Below are 17397 nucleotides of genomic sequence, written 5' to 3' on the forward strand. Positions count from 1 at the left end.
AACGGCCAGCATTTTTGACTTTGGCTGCAAAACTCGCAGGTATTCTTTTGCAACCTCGTCATCATAACCTTGAAGTTTGTCACAGAATGACATCCACCGGGGACGAGAGAACAGTTCTACCACATCAGGGGTTTCCCGTAGCTTCTTTGAGTCTGTAGGCTCTTTCCTAATGAACCCACCCGGCATGGTAAAAGCTTGCTTTGTTGGTCTAAGCGGGCTGGCGCGTAAAAAAGGATGGTCGTTTCGGATTTCCTTAGATAGAGCGCAGAGCTACGCCTCTATCATGCACACAGTTGATAAATTCATGACTGTCTACAGGTGAGCCTTGACAGTGGCTCAATCATGAACCAAACCCTGTAGAAAAACCCCACATACACACTACGACGACAATTCTCATGCAGAAGTAAGACGACGCTTGCAAATTCATGCACAGACTGTAATTATACCCTTTTAGGACATCAACTTCACCACCCTTCGAACCAATTGCATCGGAGCACTATGTTCAAGCTTACCTCGTTCCAACTTGCCACCTTTGACTTGAATAGTTTAGTTTCCTCCGTAGCGGTGAGCTTCCTGTAGCGCAGCTTCCTGTAGAAGTCGTGCACGGGTTCTTGAGAGCACGTCAGTGGTTCTGGGCCTTCTGTGCAACCACCGGACGTTTGAACAGGCCGAGGACTCGGAGTAACAGTCTTCAGGAAATTTCGGATGCTTACTCGACTGCAAAGCGGTTGAGGATAAATGAGTGGAGTGCCATACGCGATCTAGCCGGTGGATTTGAATCCCTGCGGAACTCGTGGCGCGGGGGTGAGCTGTCCTCGCCGGCCCGTTGGATGACGTCACCTGCTATCATTCCACTGTAAGTCTGCCTGACCGCCGAATCATTCCCTGCATATCTACCGCCACCATTTTCTGTTAGATCGCCGCTTCTCTCCGACTGGACGCTTCCCACGTGTCCATTTCCTGTCTTGTTTGACACAACCAACGCTTTTCGGATCGGACGAGACCATCGGACTGGTCGTGGTGGCCAGTTGAATGGCTACCCGACTTGCTCAACCCATTCATTTTCATACTCGCACACATTTTAGAGCATTGTTCATGTAATTTGACGAAACAAGGTGAGGCACTTACCTGTGCGGCCGTGACGTTATTTTCATGCTTCAGGAAGAGGGTGACGGACCCGCTTGCTGCTGCTTCATGCACATTCACGGGAGCTCCTTCTTGCCGACTGCTACTGGTTACGAGACCGATTACCTGGCTACGGATGGTGCATGTGCCAAATTTATGAGTTGCAGGCGCCTTCATGGCTTATGCTCTAGCCGGATCAACTGCTACAGGATTCCTGTAGGATATCCTGTAGCCGTTTCTCCTCCTAGGGTGCATGCCGAAACGGTGGAATTACGGTTACGGTTGCAGGGTCCTTGGATTGCCTTGATAATTAGCGCATTGGCCTCTGCGTACTTTATTCCATTTGAGAATTGTTTCTTCTGAGAATCCAACGTTCTGGTTTGACTGTGCAGGTATTTCCATTGTATGGCAGTAGGGGTGGTAGAAGGAGGCGACAGCAGTGGGTGATGGAGAAAAAAATTGGTTGCATGCCTCCTGATTGGACTTCGGGCTTCACATTCTTCTACACAGTCGGTCCTGGGTCATCCAAAGATTCTACAGGAAGTTTCCTATAGAAATACAGAACTTCTTGTAGAAGGTCCTATAGCTTCCTGTAGAAGGCTAAACTATGACCAAATCATGCCCAGACCTTCGAAGAGATGGGTGTTTCTGGAGGGAGTGCTGGTGAGGTCACCTGGTAGCGTGGTAGGGACCCTTGTCCTTGAGTTGAGAGACCTCCTTTTCTGCATGGAATACCTACAACCTGCATGAATTGTCAAATCTTGAGCCTGTTTTCCTGTTTCTGCTTCCTTCTTTTCTGTTTTCTTTTTCTTTGTTTGTTTTTTTCTTTCTTCTTTTTTTTTTTTTCTTTTTTTGAAAACAACAGGGGTGCCTCAATGAGGTTTTCACCCCTACCATCTGCCTTGAGCGCCTCAGAGAGGTTTTCACCCAAGGGTCTTTTTTTATTCAAAAATTTTCAGAAAGATAGCAGGGGCGCCTCAATGAGGTTTTCACCCCTACCATCTGCCTTGGGAGCCTCAGAAAGGTTTTCAACCAAGGATCCTTTTTTTTTTTTTGCTCAGGGTATGCCCAAAACAGAGGCAGAACCCTTCTCTATGACCAGCACTGATTTTTCCACAGTTTTGATGAATTCTTGCCTCGAAAGAGGTTTCCTGTAGATCTTTAGTCGATGCCCATTGACGAGCATGGGGATGCCTTCCTCATCAATGGTCTGAATAAGAACAGACCCATTGTCATTACACTTCTACACTGCATATGGTCCCAGCCATCTTGTTCTTAGCTTCCCCTTAAAATCCTTTTGTCTGGAATCGTATAACAACGCCCAATCTCCCGGTTGGAATTGCTTGTCATTGAGGTGCTAGTCATGCCATACCTTCCTCTGAAGTTGAACCACTTCTGAGTGGAGAAGGGCCTACATTCGGTGCTCGTCTAACCCATCCAGTTGCAATAACCTTTCTTGCTAGGCATGGCTGAGATCTAGGTCCAGATGAGCTGCCATCCTTAATGTGTTGTATTCGAACTCAATTGACAGCAAAGCTCTCTTCCCATAGACCAGCTCATAAGGTGTGAAGCCGGTTGTGGTCTTCCAAGTGGTGTTGTAAGCCCAAGTGGCCTCAACCAGGCGATCTGCCCAATCTTTCCTACTGCTGCTGACCACCTTAGTCAAGATCCCTTCTAATGCTCTATTGGTGACTTCCACCTGCCCATTTTCTTGAGGATGATAGGGGGTGGAAGTCCTACGCTTGATCTTGTGATGAGCGAGTAGGCCTTCAATTAAGTTGGAGGTGAACTGGCTTCCTTGATCGGTGACTAGCTCTCTTGGGTAGCCAAATTTGTAGAAGGTGTTTTCTCTTAAAAACTCAGCCACCTTTTCTTCTGTCGCTGCTTTGATTGCCTTGGTTTCTGCCCACTTTGTAAGATAGTCTGTGCACACAATGATGTAAGACCTTTGCCTTGAAGGAGGATTGATAGGACCCACAAAATCCATACCCCACTTCTCAAATGGCTCAAGAGTCACTTGAGGTTGGAGAGGCATTTCGTCCCTTGGAGTCGGTTTCCCCATCCTTTGGCATCGGTCATATTGGCTGATATATCTTCTGACATCTTGATGAAGCGTGGGCCAATAGTAGCGTGCCTGTAGAATTTTGAAGGCAGTTCTTTTGGCTGCAAAATGTCCTCCACAAGGCTCGTCATGACAGGTTAGGAGGATGTCAAAGAATTCATCCTCCCTTACACACCGCCTTAAGATCTGATCAGGGCCAAGCTTGAACAGGTTGCCCCCGATCCAAGTGAATGAGGCACTCTTCCTTACGATTCTGCTCTTCTCTTTTGAGGATAGTTGCGGAGGGAACTGTGCTGAGACAAGGTAGTTTGCTATATCAACAAACCATGGAGAGAGTACTGAGATAGCAAACAGATGTTCATCTGGCATCTGGTCATCCACTGTTCCATCCTCACCTACAGGTAAATCCAATCTAGACAAGAAGTCAGCAACAACATTTTCTTTACCTGGTTTGTCAACGATAGTCAAATCAAACTGCTGCAATGAAAGAAACCATCTAATAATACGAGAATTCACATCTGGTTTATTCATTAAATATCTAATTGCAGCATGATCAGTATGTACAAATGTTTGATAGCCAGTGATGTAGTGTCGGAACTTGTTCAGGGCATGGACCACGGCCAAGAATTCTTTCTCAGTTACAGTATAATTTAGTTCTGCCTTGGATAAGTTTTTGCTGACAAAGTATATGGTGTATGGAAGTTTTTGTTCAACTTGTCCTAAGGCTGCCCCTATGGCTTTGTTTGAGGCATCAATATGGATGTGGAAAGGTAGGGCCCAATTTGGACCTCTCAAGATTGGGGCAGACACCAACTTATCCTTTAATTCATTCAGAGCCCTCTGACAATCGTCAGTCCATTTAAACTCCACATCTTTTGCTAAGAGGCCAAACAATGGCGAGGCTAGCTTGCTGAAGTCTTTAATGAATCTTCTATAATATCCTGCCAAGCCTAAGAAACTTCGAACATCTATTACCTTCTGAGGGGGTGGAACCTTTTTGATGAGAGCAATTTTGTTAGGATCCACCTGTAACCCTTGGCGAGAAATGGTATGTCCTAGCACGGTCCCTTCAATCATCAAGAATTCACATTTTTCAAGACTAAGGGACAGGTTCATCTCAATGCACTTGGTTAGGACTTTTCCCAGATTAGACAATGCTTCCTGGAAGTTGGACCCATAAGGAGTGAAGTCATCCATATAGATTTCCACCGAATCATGGACCAGCTCAGAAAAGATGCTCAAGACAGCTCTCTGGAAGGTGGCAGGAGCATTGCATAGCCCAAAGGGAAGAACTCGGTAAGCAAAGGTACCCCAAGGACAAGTGAAGGTGGTCTTATCTTGGTCTTCCGGGCTGATTTGGATCTGATTATACCCGCTAAACCCATCCAGGAAAGAGAAAAACTTCTTCCCTGCCAGTCCATCCAACACTTGATCTATGAAGGGTAGAGGAAAGTGGTCTTTCTTGGTGGCTTTGTTCAGTTCTCGGTAGTCCACACAGATTCTCCACTTCCCATTTTTCTTCGGAACCAACACCATAGGGGACACCCACTCGCTATCCGAGATGGGGTAGATGAATCCTGCATCCAACAATTTTTGCAATTCTTCTTTGACAATGTCCTTAAGGGCTGGATTCATTCTCCTTTAAGGTTGCCTGGCCAGTTTACAATCTTCTTTGATGTAGATGTGATGGGTACAGACTGAAGGATGGACTCCTTTCATCTCCTTATAGCTCCAAGCAAAAGCATCTAGATAACTGGCCAATGGACTGAACAGCTCCTTTTTCTGGGAAGGAGATAGGGAGGAGCTGATTTTTAACGTTCTCTCAGGGCAAAACTCCACATTTTTTACTCTGGGAGTGATTGGATTGGTCACACAAGGGTCCACTAAGGTGCTGACTTGGGTATCCTCCACCAGTTTCTCTAAGGAAAATGCACTGGGAGGTGGATTCTGAATCAAGGTCTCAATCAAATCATCCTCGGTTTGAGGACCTCCCCTGGTGGTTTCTAGGGTGCACAAGGGTGCAGAGTACACCTCATCCTCTTCTCCTTCTTCCAACCAAAGTGGTAAGTCATGCTCTAATAGGGTTGGGCAGGAGGGTATAGGACTAGCTGCTTGGACATAGGACCATTTTTGATGGTCATGTTTCCTGCTCGGCAGCTTATGTAAGCATTCGCAGTGGCCAACCAAGGCGTTCCCAAAATAAGGGGGTATCCAATAAGCTTTGCCTTTGGTTGAAGAACCAAGAAGTCTGCAGGGTACTCCCAAGAGTCAACAGAGACCAAGACATCCTCCACAATCCCTTCGGGAGTCACGGTGGAGCGATCTGCTAGCTGCAGGACTGTCGAGGTCTTTCTTAAGGAACCCTGAAGGTTGAGTTTGAGCATGGTATCCCTGGTCATCACATTAATGGCAGCCCCTAAATCAATCGAAGTGTGGGGTATGATGGTGCCATTGATGTGGACATCAACTACAGGACTCCCAAGATCCAGATACTTTTGACAGATAACTTGCCCCAACATAAGATCGGACAGTTGTCCTACGACATTGATGGTTGAGGCATCTCTTTTTCGCCTGCCTGGGTGCGTGAAACACTTTTCCTTAACCAATTTGTTGTATATCGGTACGTCTTTGATGGCTTGGAGAAGTGGTATTTTTACACACAACTGCTTGAGTTCTCCCAGAAGCTCATTCTCTTTTGGGTTGGGTTGTGTGGTTGCTGTTAGTCTCTCAGGAAAGGGTGGAATAGATTTTGGTTCACTTTCCTGTTTGTCTTCCTCGTCCTCTGGGGGAGGAGGTTGGCGATCTGGAAGAGTCTTTCCAGATCGCAGGTTGATCTCCTGGATCTCCACAGCATAGGTAGGGCATGTTGTCTCCCCAGTATATACCTATTGGGCCTGTCGGTTGTTGGGGTTCGAGTTCGGTTGAGCAAGTATTTGGGGTTGTCTTGGAGGAGCAGGAGGTAATGGTTATGGCTGAGCTGGTAGTGGAGGAAAAATGGCAGGAGGAGTGTTATACTGGGGCCTCCACCTCGATTGAGGTGCATTCCACTGAGGCTCTGGCTGGACATGTGGGTGAAACGAATGAGTAGTGGGCTGAGTATGGTATTGAGGTGGGTAAGACCATGGAGGAGGCACAGACTAGGAAGGATGAGCAGGGGGACCCCAGGAAGGCATAGGAGCAGATTGGTTGGGGCTATAATAAGCTTAGGATGTCCCTTGCATACCCTGTTGGTAAGGTCTAGGTCCATGTGGCCTCCTTTGGTTGAGGAAGTAGAGAGGTTTAGTGGGTGCCTCCGTTCCTTGGTACATGGCTTTAAGCCCAGGTAAGGTTGGGCATTGGTTTGTGGGGTGGTCCTCCTCACAAACGAAACATACCTCTACTGAATGCAATGGGCACTCGTTCTTAGGGTGCTTTCTTGTACACCTGGGGCAGAAGATGGCCAAAGCCCTCTCAACTTCCTCTTTCTTTTGCTGGATTCGGAATGTATCAAGTTGCATGGCAATGGTCTACCTCACCTCACTTTTGAGGTCCTTCAGCTGATTTGCAACTCATGCTTGGAGAAAGTAGTACTAGCTGAAAGGGGGTTTCCTCTACCTCTTTTCCGGGTTGCCCTAGAGTGGTTTCTAAACACAGTCTTTATATCCTCATAAGGTAGTTGGTAAATATCTCCTCTAGTTAGCATGTGAAGGGTATCTAAAAGGTCTTTAGGGACTCCTCGTAGCAGGACCAACTTGAGAGATTCAGGGTCAAGTGTGCACCTGGCCCATTTATAGCTAAGTTGGAACCTTTCCTCATAATCCTCTAAAGACTCATCGTTTCCCATGGTCATCCGAAAGATTTCTCCCTTGGCTTCCTTGGACCTACAGTAGTCCCGGTACTTGGTGTTGAAAGCTTGCTGCATCTGAGCCCAAGTGGTGATACTATTCCCAGGTAAGCCCATGAACCAGCGTAATGCTACATCCTTGAGGGTAGAGGGAAAGAGTTTCAGTTTTTTCTCATCTTCGGTATAGTCATAGGTTCGACAAAGGACAACAAACTCGAACAGGAAGGTATCAGGGTCTTCCGTAGTCAGTCCATGGAAGTGAGGTAAAGCGGAGGGGCTTATGTTTTTCATTATCATGTCTCCATTGGTCTCTCGGATGGGAAAGGCACCTTCTATTCTCTCATCTTCTCTTCTATTGTCAACCATGGCTTCAGATGGAGTGTTCTCTAACTCTTCTTCTGTTATAGGATCTTCGTATATCTCAGGAGGCTCACCTATAGGTTCTCCTGGATCATTGTCACTAAAGAAGAGAGAAGGGTGACTCAGTGAAGTGGTGGGGGTGTTGGGTAAGAATTTGCCTATTTTATCTCGATTTCTACGAGGCATGAAATGGAGAGACTTTTGATTGCTTTTGTTTTTTTCCTCTGGTACCTGCAAAACTAAAATAGATTGAAATACAACTAACTATCTTGCTGAAATGGAAATGCGGAATTGAAATGAAAGCATGAAAGGACTAATCTATTTTGCTCAAATGAAATTGCAGGAAGTAAATACTACTCTATGCTTGCAACATTTAAATTCTATTGTACGCTTGCAGAATTGAAAGTCTAATTTATGAAAGAAGGAAAGGTCTACTTTACTTTTGCAGAAATGAAATTGCGGAATAGAAATGAAATAAACTATTTAGCAAAAGGCGAGAGTAGGAAAATAGAAGAAAAGCAACAATCACCAATACTCTGACGCTTCCCCAGCAACGGCACCAAAAATATGGTGGGCTCCAGTATTGCAGAAATAATGCTGCAACTCCTGGGACTCCCTTCTTTACTTTTATCAACCCGGTAGTTTGTAACAAACTTGGAAGTGACGGTGCTGTATGCACAAGTACTAGCTCTTGTCGCAGCTGTCACTTGGTCAGTTGGCACAAGTCCGCTAGGGGCTTAAGCCAACTTCTATGGGCTCTTAGAAGAAGCTTTTTAACTGATAGATGGAAGCTAACTCAAAAGAACTGATCTACTTGCAGAAAGAAACTAAAAGCCAAAAAGTAGCAAAAACCCTAGCAAACCCTAATGTTACCAGCTAGTCCTACTGATGCACAGGAGAAGATGTGAACTATTGAAAAAGATGCCATTACTCCTACAAAGGTAAAATGCACATGCCTATGTTGTCCCTATCTGAAGAACATATATTTTTGTATTTTTGAATAAGTTATTTGAGTTATCATGTAGATGCTTTTAACTGGCTTTTCACTGTCCAAGGGCAAATCAAGGAGGAAAAAGGCTTGGAAAAGGTTCGGACGGTTCAGCAGGGACCTAAGGAGTCCCTAACACCCTTCTGGAGAGTCTCACAAAGTTTGGCTACCAAGAAACCTCATTTGTGAGCTTCTACAGGAAGTCCGCAGGGGTTCTACAGGATGTTTCAGGAATTTCTACAGGATGTTCAGAATTTCTACAGGATGTTCTAAGGTTGGATTTTGGATGATGGGTGAGTGAAAGAGGATGCATGAATGGATAGGGAGGTAGGGTAGGGGTCTGAAATGACTCGGTGACCGAGGGGTGAAGTGATGAGAGGGTGTGGGAAGCTAACTTGTCTTAAGGAAGGCTGAGGCAATGGAAGAGCAAGAAGGTAGGGTTACGTGGGCAGAAAAGTAGTTGTGAGACGAGGGACCTAACTTGGAGAGGGAGTAGTTGGCCTGGACGAAGCTTAGATGGACGAGAGAGTGATGGAGATGCACAGCACAGTGGATACTTAACCAAATCAACCACGTCCTGCACACAATCAAAATATTAACCAGTCTATCCTAACTGTCAACGAAACCACTGAACAACAGCGTTATTTCTAAAGAGAACCATGTACAGTACTGAAGCAAAGAAACATTCCAAGAGGTCTGAACGCATGAATAACTCCTACAAATGAAAACATTGCACCAAAGATTGCATGGGTAAGCAAACTAGTGTTTTTGTTGGGCAGCACTGTCTGCAATTCCAGCCCCTAGAAAGAGGTGGAAATGAGAGTGCAGGCAACCCTTTTCTGAAGCTTTTATCAATTCTTATCTCGTTAATCTATTCTAGACATCCGAAGCAACTCTATTCTTCAACAATAACCTATTTTAACCACACAACGAGATCTAGCTCAACAAACTGTGTTTCAAATGCATACAAGGAAAATCATAATGCTGAAAGGAAAGATACCAATACAAAGAAGGAGGCCCTAGGCTCTCAGGTTGGGCCCAACCCCGAGAGCTATGGCTCCTCAAAAAAACTCAGAGCTGATATCAAATCTGGCTGCTTCCCATTAAAAAATAATAATCATAAATCAAGGGTCATGCCAATAATGGCTACAAAAGAACAAAACAGAGCTAGCAGCTTGTAGTGCAGAATGTGCAAAAGTTTTTCAAAAAGTCCCTCTCGAAGGCTGAAGCGCTCAGATTTATACACCACGAGGCCCTAGCTGGCCTCCTAAATCCATGGGACTTGGCTAACCAAACTGGGAGTGAACAGCTGCTTCCACAAAATCTGTTTGGCTGCCTTCTAGATCCGGTTTTGGTGGCCTTTGGAGCTCGGAGTTGGGGGTGAAGATCCCGAGGGAGGCTATTTAATGCCATAGACAACCCCCCTACGAATCCTCAACCCATGCTTGGTTGTCTCCTAGCCCTTGTCTGCTTGGTTTTGCTCCACATGTGTCAAAAAATCCTAAAATGAGCACGTGTTAGCCACCTAGGAATAGTGACTACCCTTATTCGTACAAATGACATAAACATACTAAAAAATGATGCAGAAGTTATGAAAAATGAAGGATCCAGAAAAGGTAGTTAGGCCAAATGAGCCCAAAATGTTACCAAATTTGGGGCTCATCATCTAGCCAAGTGATCTCTTTTCCTTTTTATAGGCAAGCCCTTATTCAAACCATGGGACAAAACCATCGAAAACCAATACAAGGGATCCAAATAGGGGTTCAAATAATTTAGATCCTAAACCATGGGCCAAAACCATAGGATCGTGAACGACGGGCTAAATACCAAGGGCCAAATATAAGGAACCCCACGTGAGCGCGCTTCTCTGCATTGGAGTGAGTGAACTGGGGGACCGCACCTTATGAACGGATAACCTGCGGGTATGTTCGCACTTCCTGGACGGCGAACCTGCGGGTCTGCACCTTTTGAACGATGCACCTGCGAACCTCTTATTTTCCATCATTTTGAGAGCCTGAAACAGAGTTTTGCCACTTGAGTGAGTTTCCATCAAGTACAACACCTGTACCAGAGAGCCAAACCAGAATCATAATGCCAACAATCTCCCCCTTTGGACTTGATGGCAACCTCAAGATCCTCAATGTCATTCTCCCCCTTTGACATCAAGGGAAAAGGGTTATGCTCCCCCTGAGAACCTGCTTATGCCTTTTCTTTGCTGATTATGCTCCCCCTGACTAAAGATCAAATCTGCAAAAGAAAAATTTCTTCAAGAAGAACCATAATCCACCATACACCATAAATGACCATGAAAGAGATAGAGACATATTGCAGCACTATTCAGATCAGCATCCATGATCTCCTTCTGTACTTCCTCCAAGATCTTCTACCATAATTCCAACAATGCATTATATGCTCCCCCTGAACCTGTGCCATTCGATCTTCGACCAATCTGCAACCCAGCAAATGTACGCGTATACCCCATATGAAACTTGCGTACAACCAAGAATCTCTGAAACAGATGAGATTCAACAACAGGATGATGCATCAACAACCCCCAGCTTTTTCCTGAGGTATTCAAATGTCTCCCTGGGCAATGGTTTGGTGAGTATATCAGCAACTTGTTCCTTAGAAGGAACATACTCCAACTTGACCTTTTGTTCAATCACTTGTTCCCTGAGAAAGTGATACTTGAGCGGTATGTGCTTGGTCTTTGAATGCATGACTGGTTTCTTTGAAATGCTGATTGCACTTGTATTATCACATAAGATGGAGATAGGAGGAGTACAAATGATCTGAAAATCCTGCAAGGTTTGCATCATCCAAAGGAGTTGAGTGCAGCAAGATGCAACAGCCACATATTCTGCTTCAGCTGTAGATAAAGCAATCGAACTCTGTTTCTTGCTGAACCAAGATACTAATCTAGAACCCATAAAGAATGCACCACCACTTGTGCTCTTCCTGTCATCCACGCTTCCGGCCCAATCCGCATCTGTATAAGCATGAAGTGTGAGATCTGTATCTCTAGGATACCATAAACAAAAGTTTTGAGTTCCTTGAAGGTACTTGAAAATTCTCTTCACTGCCTGAAGATGAGTTTCCTTTGGATTTGCCTAAAATCTTCCAACTATTCCTACTGCATGCATGATGTCTGGTCGGTTACTTGTCAAATAAAGAAGACTTCCAATCATAGATATGTAGGTTGGTTGATGTACTGTTGCTGATTCATCATTTGCACTGAGGCTCCATCCTGTGACCATGGGTTACATACTGGTTTTACATCTTCCATGCCATATTTCTTCAAAATATGCTTGAGATACTTGGTTTGAGACAAGAAGATCCTGCCTTCATTTTGCTGTATTTGCAGTCCAACAAAATATGTCAGTTCTCCAAGCAAAGACATTTTGAATTCTTTCTGCATCACCAAGGCAAATCTTTGACTCATAGCTTCTTCATTGTTGCCAAAGATAATATCATCTACATACACAACAAGTATTAGTAATTTGTCATTTTCAATTTTTATATAAAGATTGATATCTGCTGATCCCTTTGAAAAACCTTGTTGATGAAGATATTTGTCCAAGCGGTAGTACTAAGCCCTTGGAGCCTGTTTAAGACCATAGAGAGCCTTTTTTAGTCTGCATACAAGATTTGGATCATTCCCAAGGATGAACCCATCTGATTGCTCAATGTACACTTCTTCTTCTAAGTCTCCATTAAGAAAGGCTGATTTTACGTCCATTTGAAATACTTTGAACTTCTGAAAGCTTGAGAGAGCAAGGAACATTCAGATGGCCTCAAGTCTAGCAACGGGAGCAAAAGTTTCTTCAAAATCTATTCCTTCTTGTTGAGAATACCCTTTATAAACAAGTCTGGCCTTATTTCTAATTACTTCCCCATTTTCATTCAACTTATTTTTGAAGATCCATTTTGTCCCTGTGATATTCTTATCTTTTGGTCTAGGAACCAACTCCAAAGTGTTGTTCTTTTCGATCTGCTCAAGTTCTTCATCCATTGCCTTGACCCAGCATTCATCTTTGCATGCCTCTCTTACATTTTGCAGTTCAGTGTAGGAGAGTAATGAAAAATAGCTTGAGGCTTCTGCAATTGTTCTTCTTGTTTGTACACCTGCCTCTTTCTGCCCCAAAATCTAAGATTCTGGATGATTCTTCTGAACGTACCTAGATGGAGTCTTCTCTTCTATTCTTATATGTTCCTCTGGTGCCTCTTGAGGTTCTTCTTCATCATCAATCTGATTTGGAGAGTAGTCTTCATCCTCTTCGATATTTTCATAATTCACTTGCCTAGGAATGTATCCTTTTTCATCAACCACTACATCAATGCTATCAACAATTCTTACAAATATTTTATTGTAACACTTATATGCTTTGTTGTGGGGAGAATAACCAAGGAGAATTCCTTCATCTGTTGTAGGTTCAAGTTTGCCAAGCTTTTCATCATTATTCTTAATATAGCATTTGCTTCCAAAAATTTTGAAATGCTTTACCGAAGGAGTCTCACCATACCATAGCTCATGAGGAGTTTGAGTGCTTCTCACTCGGACATTTGTTTTATTGAGAATAATAACCACAGCAAAAGAAACTTCACCCCAGAAGGTTGCGGGAGTCCCAGACTCATCAAGCATAGCACGAGCCATTTGTTTGATCGTTCTATTCATCCTTTCCACCACTCCATTTTGCTGAGGAGTCCTAGTTGTAGAGAATTCCCTTCTTTTTCCATGTTCTTCACAGAAATCAAAAAATTCATTTGAGGTAAACTCCCCACCTCTGTCGGACCTAAGGCACTTAATTTTGTGATCTGATTTGTTTTCAGCCAAGGCTTTGAAAGATTTGAATTTTTTGAATGCTTCGTCCTTGTGTTTCATAAGTCCCAACCAAACCATCCTGGAGAAGTCGTCAATGAATAATATAAAGTATTCTTCTCCTCGAGGTGACCTTGTCCTAAATGGACCACATACATCTGTATGGACTAGTTCAAGAGGCCTGCTGGCTGATCCTTCCTTCTCAGGGAAGTTAGTTCTGGTTTGCCTACCAAACTGACATGATTTGCATATGGTGTTGTCTGGAATTTTGATATCTGGAAGACCACGAACTGCCTAGTATTTGCATGCTTTCCTTATTTGTGAAAAGCTTAGATGCCCCAATCTCTGGTGCCATAACCAATGTTCATCATATTTGCTCAAATAGCATTGCTGTTGTCCTTCTTCAAATATGTATAGATTATTTGGAGTTCTTCTGCCTTTGATCACCATTTTTCCTGTATCAAGATCACGAACACTACATCCGTTTGATCGAAATATTACCTCTATTCCTTGATCGCACATCTGACTGACACTTAGTAGATTATGCTTCAAGCCATCAACATACAAAACATTTCCAGCTTTGACCTTTTCTTTCAACTGATTAGTTCCTTTTCCTTTTATGGCTGTAGGGGTATCATTTCCAAAAGAAACTTTCTTTCCCTTTTCCAAAGCAGTATATGATTCAAGTTTTTCTTTATCACCTGTCATATGCTTCGAACATCCGCTGTCGATGTACCATAGATTTTCTTTTCCTTCTGCATAAAATGCTATCCCACATCTTTGTGTTTGTGGTTCCTTTATTTTCCATGTTCTAGTGCTTGAGGCTTGTTCCTTTGTCTGCTAAAATCTGCTCCTGCATTCAGAATCTTCATGACCGAAGTTTTTACAAATAGAACATTCAATTTCATTTTCAAAGGCAGAAAAGTTGTTATAGGTCCTTTTCGTAATACCAGTCATACTTCTTTGTTTTTGAGCTTCTCTAGTCATGATTGTCTTATAAGCAACACATTCAGCTGCTTTGTGACCAAAGTTATGGCAAGAGAAATATTGGCCATTGAAGAAACTTCTGCGGTTATCAAATCTACCAGCCAAATGATTTCTATTGTCATCCATTCTTGAAGCAAATTGAGAAGTTTTTACATGTGGCTGGTTGTAGCTTTTATTCACCCTTAAGATGGATTTCCCCTGGTTTACCTGGTAGTCTTTGTTTGTTCTTGATGTAATTCATCCCTTCCTTACCTGGTGATCTCCATTGGGCTTTTACTCATTCCTCCTTGCTGCATCAAGATAACTCTTTGAGGTGGATGCTTGAGATGTTTCTCCATTATAACCCAGACCTGTCTTGATTAGTGGAGAACGCTGTACATTGATAATCTCATCCAGAGTTTCAAATCCTTTAACAAATTTAAGATTAAGAGCCTTTGTTTTCTCAATTTCTTTTCTAAGGCCAACAATTTCACATTCTAACTTCTCAAGGGATTTTTCTTTTTTATCAAGTTGGAATTGCAGAGTATCAATGATCATATCTTTTTCTTCTATACATATTTTGAGTCGAGAAATCTCTTCATAAAAACCATCTACATATATAGCGTCCATGTAATCATCATCTTCAAAGGCCATTAAAAGTTTATAATCATTACCTCGTTCATCTTCGTCACTATTTGATAGGCCATCACTGTCTTCATGAGTGTAGTAACTTTTCTTAGTTGCATTATGTTTCTTGTTCCATCTAACAGGTCCCTTCCCTTTGTCAATCTTATCCTTGTGAGGATATTTGGGAGCATAGTGACTGACTCTTCCATAAGCAAAGCATTTGAAAGGTAACTTACTTCGGAAATGACCAGTACCCTGTTGAAGATTTCTGACAAAATTTGATTCTTCTTCTTCTTTTGACCCGTGTCCTGACTCATAGTACCCTCCTTTGCCTAAAGCCTTGAAGGCAGCTTCTCTCCTGTCTAATGGACCTCCTTTCCTCATTTCATAAGCAGTTAGAATTATGTGCAGCTGTGACATTTTAAGGCTTTGTAGATTCTCTTTTTCTTCTATTGCAGAAACTTTAGATTCAAACCTAGGGGACAAAGATCTTAGAACTTTTTCAAACACAGTAGCCTCTTTTATTTCTTCACCCAAATTTTTCATACAATTAACAATCTCATCTACACGAAGAAAATAGTTAGCCACACTTTCATCATTATACATCGTGAGATTTTCATACTGAATTCTGAGGGTTTGAAGTTTTGCTCGTTTTACCTAATCATCTCCTTCATAGCTCAGAACAATCTTGTCCCATATCTCTTTTGCGGATTTAAACTGCATTACCTTAACAAATTCTGATTGAGATAGGCACCCTAATAGAGTATTAACCGCCTTTGCATTTGTTTCATATTTCTTCTTCTCAACCGGATCTGTAGGAGTTGCTGATGGAAAAGTATACACTGTATCTATGATATCCCATACTTCTGTACCAAGAGATTGAAGATAGGCAAGAACTCTTACCTTCCAATAAATGAAGTTTGTCCCATCAAAAATCGGTGGCCTGATTGATGCTTCCCTCTCGTATTTGCTCATGATGAAAGATCTTTCTTCAAGCGATCAAGCTTCTTCTAAAGAACCTGCTCTGATACCAATTGTTGGAAATAATACTGAGAGGGGGGGGGTTGAATCAGTATTATCAAATTCTTTTCAATATGCCTTCCAAATTTATACTTTAATTTATTCTTTAGATATTGATCATTAATTTGTAAGTCAGTGCCATATAATAATGAAAAAGAACAAGAAAAATAGATGAGCACACCAAAGAACACCACATATAAGGTGGAAACCCAATGTGGGTGAAAACCACCTGCTATAATATGTCTCTATCTTCTTTCAATTAGAAACTTCTTTTACAAGGATTTTGTACTGGTGCAGTCCTTTACCAGTATGCAGGCTGCAACCTGCAGAGAGTTACAACTCTCTCTCGTTTTCCAGTCTCTCCTGGAAGGGAGCTACAACCCCCTTTGCTCTTTTACTTCATTAGGGACCACGTTTCATTAATTTTCAAACTGGATCCAAGAAGATCAAGTACATGCAAATCACCCAATCTCCTTATACAATCAACCAATGAATCAGCCAACTTCTCAGAATGCTATAAATAGAAAAGTAATACCAGAAATCTAAACCCAGAACTCTGCAGCAATAGATAAAAGACAACCAACAAATGTTTCAAGGTAGGTCCGCAACTTAACCAATAGTGGCCTGCGAATACCCGCAGCTCTTCTGTGTCTAAACTGCGCATATCCACACCCGGTCTGTCTACTGCTCTGTGTATCTCTGCACCACTCGTTCTGCTGCCCTGCATACCTCTGCTCAGATTTGCACCTGCACTATCCGCCTGACAGCGTACTGCCATGACTTGTTCTTCTGTTTCCCTGCGTACCTCCACATTGCGCCTTCTCCTGAGCTGCCTACCTCACACTGCACCTTCTGTTGCACTGCGTACCCCCGCACTGCGCCTTCTACTGTGCTGCGTAACCCCGCACTCACGCCGTGGATCGCCTGTGAACCTCTGATTAGGGCCAAATTAATAGTCCTCCAATGTGCCACAGTCAGTCAGATCCACAGATCTGAACATGCGCCTGAGAGATCACAACTTATCAACAGATTCGCCTTAAATTTTCTCCTTGATTAAGATCTAGCCTTTAAAACCAATCACCCAAACTTTCAGATCTTAAGATATTTAAATTTCACAAGTGTCTAGCCAAGTGATCTCTTTTCCTTTTTATAGGCAACCCTTATTCAAACCATGGGACAAAACCATCGAAAAACAATACAAGGAATCCCAACAGGGGTTCAAATAATTTAGATCCTAAACCATGGGCCAAAACCATAGGATCATGAACGACGGGCTAAATACCAAGGGCCAAACATAAGAAACCCCACGTGAGCGCGCTTCTCTACATTGGAGTGAGTGAACTGGGGGACCACACCTTATGAACGGATAACCTGCGGGTATGTCCACACTTCCTGGACGGCGAACCTGCGGATCCGCACCTTTTGAACGATGCACCTGCGAACCTCTTATTTTCCATCATTTTGAGAGCCTGAAATAGAGTTTTGCCACTTTAGTGAGTTGCCATCAAGTACAACACCTGTACCAGAGAGCGAAACCAAAATCATAATGCCAATAGAAATAAGACATAAAGATCGAAATTTTGAGCCATCTATCTCTCACTCTAGTG

At 43.1% G+C, this 17397-nt stretch overlaps 1 pseudogene; it reads right to left on the reverse strand.

Moving 5' to 3' along the window:
• LOC149142600 (uncharacterized) overlaps positions 1-17397 on the reverse strand; it is a 73563-nt pseudogene that overhangs the window by 44456 nt on the left and 11710 nt on the right.

This window comes from Pinus tabuliformis, chromosome X (assembly GCF_031772625.1).
Source record: "Pinus tabuliformis cultivar Carrire ecotype Pingquan chromosome X, CPIR1, whole genome shotgun sequence".
Classification (NCBI taxonomy): Eukaryota; Viridiplantae; Streptophyta; class Pinopsida; order Pinales; family Pinaceae; genus Pinus; species Pinus tabuliformis.